At 36.5% G+C, this 12,728-nt stretch overlaps 1 protein-coding gene across 3 annotated transcripts in view; it reads right to left on the reverse strand.

Moving 5' to 3' along the window:
• The window catches only part of PDE7B (phosphodiesterase 7B), a 168,602-nt gene that overhangs the window by 143,957 nt on the left and 11,917 nt on the right, over positions 1 to 12,728 (reverse strand). The window lies entirely within an intron of this gene.

The following is a 12,728-nucleotide window of genomic DNA, read 5'->3' on the forward strand; positions in this document are numbered from 1 at the left end:
ATCCTTTAGAAATGATGGAGATGTAAATTCCATTGAACAAATAGGCTCTTCAAAACCTTCATGCTACTCTGTTTCCCACCACGTTTTTAAGTCTTAAAGTAGGTAAGGATTATGCCATACTGTAATTCTATTTTGAACTGACTGAGTGGCATGTAAGACATTGTTTCCCCTTAGTTATAGATTGACTGTTCTGAAACAGTGCATTAGGATCTCAGTGGATAAATGGAGAAGAGCAGGGCAATGAAATAATTTGTTGTTGTTGCTGTTACTGATCTTTTTTGATGTGATGCTTAGGGACATGGTTTAGTGGCGGACTTGGCAGCGCTGGGTAAATGGCTGGAATCAATCCTAAAGGTCTTTGCCAACTTAAATGATTCTATGGTTCTTTGAAGTTGTGAACAGCTCCAAGCTTTTGGCCAAAGTATGCTGAGTACCTGTTAATGGCATAGGCAGCTGAGGACACCATGAAGAGCAGTACAGGTGCTCTGTTGTTGAGCAGACACTCTCCTGCACAGTTCATGGCAACCAGCTCCAGCATGGCTAAGGATGGGCTGGCAGAAAAGGGGTGCCCTCAGCTGCAGCATGTCTTATGTCCTGAGATATCCAGAAACAAAACAAATTCTGGAATGCTTCTTCCAGTTAAGAATGTGGTGATATATTACAAAGATCCTTTTCAGGGGAATTTGTTTCCAGCTCTCTGCTTGATTTTCAGCAGAAAAGATGTCTTTGTAAAACAAACACGTGTTCCCAGATTATTCCACCTTATTCTGTACTATTTCTTTACCTTGTGTAAAAGTGCAGGAACTTGTCTTGTTTCCACAGGGCTATGTCTGCCTCATTACTAAGTCTCCTTGTGTCACTTAGAGATGTGCAGTACCTGACTTTCTGTTCCTGTGTCCGAGTTCTGTGTCACTTTACTCTGCCACAATGAAGTTGACATTTCCTTTAGCTGAGAAGAGCAAAGTACCTTTAATGTATATTTAAGGTTGCCAGTCACACTGACTGACACAGTGGGCTGTCAGATGCATTAACTTACATGTCAAAAGGTGCGCATTTAGTCTGTTTGTTTAATCTCCACTGGGGCAAGTAGGACAGAGCATGAATCCTTTATGCTTGTCAGGACTTTGCAAATCAATAGTAACCTTCTGTGATCTGCTGCTTTGAGCTGGGTGAGTTCATAAAGCTGTACTCAGTCTAAATCCACAATGGGCATTGTTTGGAGGTTACCTCAACCAGCCATACAGCATTAATAAAATCAAGAAGGAGAGGTTTTCCTTGGCATCTGAAGAAACATTGCCTGCCATTCTTTCTAAAGGGTTTCTTTACTTCTTCAGAAATATCAGACTGGAAGAACTGTTGGGAACATTCTGAAAATATTTTAATAACATATTATTATCAGAGCTCTTCAACAACTATTGCAGACCACATGTACTTTGTCCTCTTGCTACAAGTTTTTTTAAAGACATAAACATGCCAGATTTGAGGAAAGGAACAATTTCTTTAGTTGAAGTAAAAGCACAGTAGCCTGTGAGATGTGATTCTGCACTTGGCTTGTAAGTACAGGACAGCACTGAGTATAATAGCTAGAAAGGGTGAAAAGTCCAACCATCCCCTAGAGTCATTAGGTGCTTAGGCTGCAGCAATGGATGAACTAATTAAATAAAAGTGAATTAGACTGGAGCCCTCCTTGGAAAAATACTTAGCTAATGACTTTGATGAGAAAATGTCAACATATATTTTCAAAGTGTTTCCAGACTATACAATAAGGTTCTAATAGAAAATTTTATTCCCTTTAGAAATTTCTAGACCAGTTCTTCACAGAGCAAAGACAGCAAACAAGACCCCATTGTTGTGACTTCCAAGTTCAGAACAAAGCTTGGGTGCAAGTATTTTCAGATTTTTCTTTTTTTACAATTTTTAAAAAATAACATACAAACATTAGTACTCATTCACAGCACACAATTCTGATTATGCAATCTTTTTCCTAATTAACACATACAACTAGGCAACATAGGAAGAAGATAATCTTATGAAAAGAATCATGAAGATGGAAGATTTCAGTAAAACTCTACCTGGATTTGCTGGAATGGTTCTTTTTGCAGGATCCCCTCTTCCATTTGCAGCATGCATGATCAAAATATGGGAGCTGTAATATCTTTAGCCCTCTAAACTAAACAGTACACACTTTCTCTCAGTAAGACCTTAGATTCTAATTTATTCCCACACATTAAAGGAAAAAAAATAAGTATTGTGTGCAAACACTATGTGTGTATGTATGTGTGGGAGGTATTTTGCAATGTAGATGCAGCTGTTGCTTTGTGAGCTGCAGCTAGTAAAACTAGAATTATGAGCTGAAGGTGTCCACTTTCAGGTTCCCCTTGTGGCATTATGAGGCCCCTGTACATTTTTGATCCTGCTATCAAACAAATATATTCACAGCCTTCTGAAAATTACTTTTGGCTTTGTATGAAGGTCATTTCCATGCAAGATGAGAAGCTATTCTGTTGGCTACAGCGGAAACCTTGATACTGGTACCTTGCTGCATCACATCCATAATAGATAGAAACACTTTCCTTAAGTTTGGGGTTTTTCCTTTAAAAATGTAGGAACATCTCCTCCTTTTTCTGCTTTAAAAAAAAAAAATGAAGACTGTACAAAGCATTGAAAAGGAAAGAACCCAAATTGTCAATTTACTTCAGTAAAAACAAAAAATCCCCACACTCTCTTCTGAGTCTGTATTTGAGAAAAAAAAAAATTAACTTCGCAACTTGTTGACTTTCTCCCACTGAACCTCTGCCTGCTTTATCAGGTAAGTGCCAGTGCTGAGGATTATCCATCATTTGGTTCCTGCTGCTCTCATGGAGTTCCTGGGCTATGCCTCCTAATTGAGGGACAGATTTTTACTCTGCTTCATAAAGATGCAAATAGGTTCCAATAGGGATTTCAAGATGAGAAACATCAGATTTACAAATGTCTCAAACATATTTTTTGAAGTGGGTTATGAATTTCTATTTGTTACTTTCTCAGGGCCCAAGTAAGAAGTCAATGGGAATTGTGCTTTAACATATAAATATCAAAATAATACGAGGAATTTGGAAATCTAAATCCCAGGCATTAAAAATCGGGAAAATCTGACAAGAATATGCTCAGACTTGGGGAACAGGATTAATTGTCATCTGTGAAGATTATACTTCTTGAACTTTAGAAGGATTCAGATTTGTTTCATACTTTACAAATTAATTTATACTACTGATAGAACCCTTGAACACGATCTGTCTCAGAAAGCAACAAGCCAGGTTAGACAAGTAAAAATTGACTACTTACATAGTTACTAAATGGAAAAGGAAGTAGGAGAACAATAACTTCACAATATAAAACAGGAATACAAAGGAATTTTGCCAGCCTAGCAAACAAAATATGAAAGTAAAAATACTGAACAAAAAATTTGAATTAAAAAATATAGGAGAACACTTTCATACAGTGCAAAAAGAGGATAAATTATTAGATTTATAACTACTAAAGACACCAAGGAGATGAAGGCATGGGCAGCTAACATGCACTGAATACCTTGCCTCAGTATTTGTTATACATAGAGAGAATCCACAGTACTTGTTCATGTTTGAAGTGTCTAGGGTAACAGACATAATAAAAGGTATCAGACCTGTAGCTCGTAAGTAGCTAGTAAACTTTAAACTGTGTTTAAAATATCCACATTCTCAAAGAACTCTGAAGCACACAGAAACAAAGGTACAAGACACTGAAATAATTAATTTTGACACAATGTGAGACCATGACCCCCATCAGACAAAGTTCTTGTCCCTGTTTAAGGCTGATCACATCTTAGTTGGTCAGAGGATATTCTGAGCTGGAAGGGACCCATGAGGATCATCGAAGTCCAGCTCCTAGAAGTATAATCGTACAACTACAAGGCATATAAATGCAAAACTTCAGACACTGTTAAGAACTCAAGACATTGCAACAGAGATCCTTTCTCCTGCCCTTCTGCAAGTTTTATTTTAACAAACAGTGATACTGAAACATGAGCAATGGAAGAACATACAGCAAAGCTGTTAAGATCTTATGGGCCCAAACAGTAGGTAAAGGGCTCATTTGTTTCTGAATGGGTACTTCTTTTTACATGGAAATATAAAAATGCTACATGGCCACCATCACTGTTAATGCAATCCCATGTGGCAAATGAAGCAGCTATGCCTTGCATGAAATGCTATTACTAGGTTGTACAAATATGATAGAGAACAATATTTACATGCCATTTACAAATTACAACTCTTAGGAAGAAGCAATATAAACACTTAGCAGGCACTTTTTTCCCACCAGGAACCTATGAGAAATGCTCAGACAAGAGAATTGAATCAAAGTTTACTGCAGTCAAAGAGAGACTTCCAATTTTTCGGGCTTTGGATCTGCACTTAAATCACAAATAGCTTTGCAGATGAGAATAAGAACATTATACTAAAGGAACAAGATAATAAATAATGAACAAAAAATTATTAACTTGAAAACTACAAAATGCATTTACTTGTTATGGAATGATTTTGTCTATTTTGCACCATTACTGTCTCCTTCTTCTATCTCCAGCAAAGGAGATATTATTGTACTGTATTTTTATCACCTGCAGATTGCCTCATGTCAATAACTTACCAGCAGCCAAACAAGAATTTACAAATGTATTATAATGAAGAATTCTTAAGTATGACAATGACAGCTATGCAAGGACCACAAATATGATATGTAGGACTTAAAAGCTTTTTACAGCTCTAGTGTTAAAAGTCTGGCTCATTAAGAACTAGTAAGCCTCTTACTGTTATTGTCAAGTATGACATCAAATATTCACTGAATTCACTTTTTCCAACCTAATACAACTCCAGGTCTGCTGCTACTGAGCTATTACAGCTAATATCTGCAGTAGAAAAATGAAGAAAAGCAAATTCTGTTGTATATACGTGTGAAGAGCCTTGATCAACAAATACATTTGGAACATTATGAGTTTGTCAAAGTGTTCACAAAACTAGCATCCAACTAATATGTTGACTATTTCAGAAAACCCTATTTACATAGAACCTTGCACAAACAACACAGCCTTCTGATTTATTAATTATTCTGCAAGTAGAATATGCAGTCACACTTGGAAGGTTCAAGTAGTCTATTGCTAAAAACACACTGTAAAAACTTGGATAGGAAATAAGCAAGCCATGTAACATTTTAATAAAATCTCAATTGATGCTGATAATTACATCATCAGGTTTCAATGTATGAGGCTGCAATGTCTGCCCATGTGAAATTAAAATTTCAGCAAACTATGCATATAGACACTGTACAAATCGAAACACATTCACTTCCACTATATTGAATGTCAATTCGGTTGCTAAGCAGGAAAGAACCATGTTTACACATTCCAATTGGCTGTGTCCTCTAACAGTGTTACAAACAAAAGACACTCCTGAAATTCAACACCAAAATCAAGATAATTATTGCCAGCAGGTGGCCAAGAATCAGCGAATGTAATTTATCCATACCTTGCAATGAAGTTTAAGAATAAGCTAAGCAGTCAGTCTATCCCCTAGGTATGTGACTTCTTTCAGAGATTTCAGGTAGGTATATTTCTAGTGTATTGCTACCGAAATGACTAAGCCACAGCACCAGTGTTGAAATGCCACCTTCTGAAAAATTCCACAGGCCTATTTGTTCTGCATTCAGATCTTCAATTTCTTATGTTGGTAAGAATTTTCTTGGCTGACTAGTTAAACTGAAGTTAAAGAGGTTCCTAACAATGGGAATAAGCACAGTGTAGCAATCAGCTTTAGACAGAGACTGTCTTAAAAGACAAATATCTTTTTTTTTTTACTTGAGTACAGAACAAATCCAACTGAGTTACATTGAGATAATAGATACAGAGCTCCACATTAATGGAGTGAAAAATAATTTTGTTGAAAGATTCTTTGCCATTTCTTGATCAAGATGAACCACATGGATGATTGTATTAATCAAACAGGGCAGACTGGGACATGTCAGGAGGTTTAATAAGTTCTGCAGAGTTTTGGTTCCTACTGTTGTGCTAGTTCCTCATGGTTATTTTGATATTCTGGCTCTGCTGTAGTTCACAGGAGATTTATTACAGAGCTCATTACATTCATTTGATACACTTTAATTAAAATATTAATTAAAGATAACTGTAACAAGGGACCTGGGATATATCGTGTGAGATCAGATTCACAGAATGACATGTTGTTTCTCATCTTCAAATACAGACTGTTCAGCAGTGCTGCCACACAGAAGCAGACTTTCTACCTTACCTGTTGATGATAGGGACAATGTATTGCATTTTTCAAGGTTGTTCTTAGACTGAGAACTGTCTGGGATTTATACCTTACTTGTAGTAAATTTCCTTTTGTTTTGATTGAGAGTGCTGGAAATGTTCAGGGATGTAAATATCTGAATTATAAATTATGATTCATTAATAGTTATAAAAACCTTTGTGGTAGTAGGCTTTTTGAGCAGAGAACATGCTCCTGATGCTTTTACATAATCCTGTCCCTTTAATACAAGCTATTAATCAGTGGGTTCAGAAATATTTTCCCTTCTGAATAAATCTAGCGAATACAGGCTCAAAAAAATTAGAAGTTGTAAAGGTAAATTATGTGCAATTTACAATGTGGCTTCCCTGTGGATTTCAATGTTTGGAAGAGATACAAGTACCAACGCCTGGGCATGTACACACACATACATACACATAAACAAAATCAGGCCTTCAAATTACCTGTAGTAGCAATTATTTGGAACATCATATGAAATGGGACTCTTATTCATCTTCTGAAAGCATAAATACTGACTAAAAGCATATGTTATATTTTAAACATTTACTATCATGCTCCTTTTGAACTCTAACAGTATACTAATGGATGTACCAGAAAAATATCAAAGCATAGATGACCTAGAATGCCCAGTGGCAAAAGGGTATGTTATTGAATGTGAATTAGTGGATAAAATGTTCTGAAAGATAATTTGAGCTGATTAATAAAAGCAGGAACAGACATAATCCAGAATATCCTCAAAATACTCTGAAAGATAATGGGAACATGAATTATCTGCATTGTTTTGATAAAGCAGCAAAGGTACAAGGAAATTTCTACACTCGAAATAATTTGTTAACTTGGACTACCGTGGTACAGAAAACTTATTAATGGAGAGATGTTCCTTCTGTCTTCTCCTTAAATGACATTGCTGGCATTTCCACTTCCAGCTGGTGCCTGCTGGCAGTGCTACCACAGCTGTGGGGCTTGGTGCTCTGCCAGCCTTACGTGTGTCATGCTTGGAGTCACCAAACGGCTGGAAGGGCCCTCTGGAGATTGCCCGATGCTTCGCCTGTCCCTCTCACACTCCATCGTACACAGCGACACAGCTATCCACACACAGTGATGAGATCTTTCCCAAGCCTTCTCTTCTCCAGGCTGAACAGTCTCCTAGCTCTCTCATCCTCTCCATGCACGACAGATCCTCCCAGTCCTTACTCATCTTTGTGATGCTTCACTGAACTCACTCGAGTCATTTCATGTCTTTCTAGTGAGCCCAGAACTGGATGCAGTGCTCCAGATGTGGGTTCACTGCATGGTTTGGTAATAAACTGTGAACCTCTAAGGATCTCAGTAGAAGTTGTCATTAAGGACTATGAACTAAAAAGGCCTACAAAGTTTTTTTTAGATCAAATCAAGACTGATTCAAAGGTAGGCTAACCATTTAACTTAGCAAGCATGCATCAGAAGCAATAACTTCTAGTGAAAGTATAGTTTGGATTCCTCAAAAAGAATAAAAGGGCCTTTGCTCTGAAGTAAATAGAAAGGATAATATCTATGTCACTGAAAAACTTTTACATCTGAAAAGGTTCTGTAGTTCATTAGCTCATTTTAACATACAAAAATTTAGATATTGTTTATGCAACAATTAAGCCCTGCAAATATCAAATCCTACTTTGGTATGCTTATATTGCTTCTTCTCTTTCATTTGCCATACTTGACTTTTGTTTCCAATTAAATGACTGAATCAGTGCCTTTCTCTCTGTGTCACTTTGATTACACAGCAGCTAGAGCAATGGAGATGGCAGAGGGAAACAGGACAGCTGCATTGCAAGTAAATACATAGGGAACAAAAACATGGGAAAAGCGAAAACAAATATTCCCTTCTTTTCATTCAGGCATATCTTTGACTTTGCATTCTAAAGGAAAGCTAGACTTTGCTATGATACCCTGAAATAATTTAGGAATCTTTTACAAAATTTGGTCTTAAAAAAGAAAAAATTGCTTTGTCAAGATGGAAAAAATCACTGGTCTAAAAAAGCATTGATCTGTCATTTTATTTTACATATTGATATAGGAGTAGTATCAGTTTAGCTGTCAAGTAGTTCTGTATGTCAGAATTAAGCAATCCAGTGTTTAATCTATCAGATTTCTAGGAACGGGCAATATTGATTTATTCACATAAAGACAGAAAATGTCTATTCACATCTTTATACCATACATCTTGGTGCTGGTGGTTGAAAACTTCTTCCTGATCCTGTGGAATACAAATTCATACTTTCAAATATGGATACACTGCCCTTCCCTTTTCCAAAAATCATACATGTGTCACAGTTTCCTTCTCACTCCTTTCCAGTAGCAAACATGCCTTCATATGAATTACTTAGAATTTATACTCTCATCTGCTAGTTCTCAAGTCCATCCTTCATTTAAAGCAAGACTATATTTAAAAAACCCCAAAAGTTTATTCACAGTAAGAACAACTTGCAGAGATTAAAAATAATGAATCAAATGAAGCAAGAAGAAAACACTCTCTGCAGAACCTGAACAGCACAGGGAAGCCCTGTGGCTTTGCAATAGATAGCTGCTGTGGATTGGTCTTTTAACAAACTGTCATGTGGTCATTTGACACTTGTACTCAAATTAAGAGAGTGCTCCCAAATAGCTACAGAAATGCTAATTTGACAGGGCTGTGATGCATACAGAAAACCAGAGGTAGCAAGATGATGTGTTACTATTTACATCTGATTTTTGTAAGTTGTTCATACTCCATTCTTGAAAATCAGCACTTTAGACCTCTTATATGTACTAGAAAAAGATATGGATTGGTAACTTTTTTCCTTGTAGGATTGAACCTATGCCTAGTGCTTTTTGTTTTTACAAGAGTTATTCTCAGTTCATTCATGTAAAAATTCCCATTTGCATTCTAAATTATCTTCTCCTGTAAGTAACAAATCTCTTTATAAAGATTTAATAAGGAGATCTCTAAGTAGGTCTGGAAGGCTAGCCTAGTTAATCATAATATTGATTTGAATAAATATACATTTTAAATTATGGTATTTTTATATTGCTATAAATCTTCCTACAGATAGCTTCATACAATTTTAAGAAAACCTAGTATTTTAGGGACAAAAACAGTTTCAAAGTGTTATCATTAAATTAAAGGAGCATATATTTTTTTCCTTATTGAAAACAAAGAAAATTAGGATTGTGGCCTGTGATTTTCTACATGTAAGAATTACGGACCAGTGTAGAAGGATCAAGTCTGAGTCAAATCCTAATGAGCTTGAACTAAGATGAATGGCAGCACAGTCTGGGTTAATAGCCCACTTCAGTTTTTCTGTATTCACTTCTGCAATTTAATTTATCTATTCCTTTCTCCATCCTCATTTTAGTGAATGTTAATCTCTGACATTACTCAACAATGTTCTTTAACCGACCACCCTAACTCACTAGTACAGGACCTGTCACATCAAGAAGACCCCAAAAATCCTCTCAATAACACTAGGCAGACACAGCTGATAAAGAGCAGTGACAGACCCTGGCACATCAGACCTTGGCCACCCGAGTGATGGGCAGAGCAGTCCCCTGGAACAGCCAGCGAGGGCAAACAAAGGTCACCAATGGCACCATTTGCTGGTCCTGGTGACTTGCCACCCACAGCATGAGGCACAGCCAGGCAGACCACGCACCAAGAAATGGTCTGGAGGCAAGCAAATCAGGCAGCACTCTTGATTCACCATCAGCTTTCGGGAGCCTGTAGAAGGCACAGTTAAACAGGTCTGTAGGCTAAACCTCCATCAGGCAGAAGCACAACTACAACTTCACTATGAAATGGAATTGTGGAAATTGATCTGACACTTCTTTTTAGCAACATAAATATATGCATATGTATATTTAATCCGTGCATTTGTTGCTTCTTGATGGGATATTTCTGATTATGAGGAACAGCAAGTTTTGCTGTGCAAAGAAAGCTGCTGCTTGTCTGCCTTTGGAACATACAGTGAGAGTAACTTCCAGGCTGAAATCAGACTCTTAAAATATTAAAACAGCAAAGGCCAGGAGAAGTCTGAGAGTACAACTATCCAAATGTTTTTAAGCAACTGGTTTGTTTCCTAGGAGTTAAACTATTTCCTAGCATTTAAATTATTCTGTGTCAAACTGTGTCTTTTATCAGGACTTCCGACATCATGGGGTGATATTACAAGAAAAATGTGCAGGTAATATTCCAACTGGAATGAGTTGGTATGGAGGCTGGTATGAGTGGAGGTATAAGGAAAGGGAAAATAAAGAATTAGACAGACCACAATGCCTAGAGGCCTCGTGCATTGTTTGTTGTCAAACACTAATAGTCTGGTTTGATGTTTCTCAGAGTGATGTAAAACACGTGGTAACCTTTGCCCATTCCTTACTCTGGAATTCCCATGTACCAAATGCCACCGAGGCGGAGCAGCTTCCCTGGGATGGCTGCCAGCACTCTGAGCACAGCTTGCTGAAAATAAACCTGGTGCCAAGAAGATGCAAAGGGCAATCACTTAAAGGGAAAGATGCCATCAGAGGATTAAGCATAGAGCAACTACAGTAACAGAGAGAGAGGAATATACATCTTTAAAGTGAGAACCAAGTGACAATTTCAGAACAACTACTACAGCTCCTAGGGCTTATTTCATTAGTTACAATCATTTCAGGTGCCCGTAGGCAAGTTTATTTTAAATTTATACTGATTTCTTCAGAACGATTAGGAATCTGGAATCTAGACAGAGGCATAGCCTGATTTTCTGATGTGCTAGTGACAAGAAGATGTCTGCCAAATTCATAATTCTGCCAAATTCTTTTATTTATGCACAAATACTTGCTTGGAGATACGACAAAGGCTTTGTAATCTCAGAAACTGTTAGATATTTGGTTCTTCAAAGTAAAATGCAGTAGAGATTAGCTGCCAGAATATTAACACAGAATTTACTTAAAACATATAAACCAGCAAGGCCTGGTTGATAAAACAGGAAAGCAGGATTTTTCTTATTATTAGACTCAGATATAAGCTTAATCCTAAAATTGGAAACAATACTAATTTCTTTATGTAACATAGCCCTCTTCCACACATGGAAGATTATCATGAATCCAAGCAATCTTCTTCTTTCATATATTAAAAGGGAATTTGATTTATGTCTACCAAGTTTTCTGTACCATGCTATTTTCAGGATACCTTGATAGCTTAAATATCCAGTCACAGACATGATCTTTCACCTTATGAGTTTGTGTCAGATCCTAACTTCTTTTTCATATCTGTATTTAGTAACTCAGAAACAATTAATAGCTGAAATCTTTCATACTGATATAAAATTTAGAAGGATACAGAAATACTTCAAATCCATAGATATATTCTGCCAGTTTTCCAAAGCAACCATTGCCTAAATACCATACACACTTTCTAAAAATTATTTAGCAATTGAGAAGTCAATTGTTGGTACATTTCAGTGGTATTGTTGAGACCTGCAGAGACATTGGCACTTCCTCAGTATTTAAACACTGCTAGATGCAAAGCTATTCACATAATTAAATACATTGTTAAAGATCTAAAACATTCAAAGTATTTAAAATCACAGCTCTCCATATGAAAAAAAAAAAAAAGAAAAGAATGAGCATATTATTGCTCTTGTGAAACACATTATTTGCAGGTAATGTCATAATGACTTTCATTTCACATATCAAATAAAACTGCCATAACAAATTCTCAAAGACTGTGAATGGTCCAGATAATTGCACGTAATGGGATGTCATAGGGTAAACCACTGAAGTTAAAAAATATTCTGGAGTAGTTTATAGTTTATAAATAAATAAATATTCATTGTTTCTTGTTTCTAAAAGGCAAATCTTTACATTTCCAGCAGTGTTCTCAGGGTTCTTTCTGTTTTTTCCCTCATCCTCAAGGGTGAATACTTTCTAGTACTGTATAAACTAGGATTGTGGTATCTGTTATATTTGATTTGTAGTCTCAATTACTCCTTTTAAACATGTGATGATTTCTTTGAAAAAATGGGAGAAATATTTCTTACACTTGGAAAGGGAAGTGTTGAGGATTACGATAATCCTCAGTTTCTTAGCAGCTCACTTTGAAATTTCACAGATATGTCTCCTATACAATCCTTATCCTGATGCTGGGCATAGCCTTTATGTCACCAACAACATCCAGCCCACCACCATAAAGAAATCTCTGTAAATCTGGACTCAAGCCCCGAGAACCCTGATGTTTAACAGATTAATTTTATTTTTTTTTATGAAAAATTGGTTTAAAAATACTGGGGGGGGGGGGGGAGTTAAAAGATCAAGACTTGATGGAAACAAGGAGAAACAGTGCTGATATAGAATTAATATCAGCAATTTTATAGCAGTGACGACATTGACTTAATATCAGCA

This window comes from Poecile atricapillus, chromosome 3 (genome assembly GCF_030490865.1).
Source record: "Poecile atricapillus isolate bPoeAtr1 chromosome 3, bPoeAtr1.hap1, whole genome shotgun sequence".
NCBI lineage: Eukaryota > Metazoa > Chordata > Aves > Passeriformes > Paridae > Poecile > Poecile atricapillus.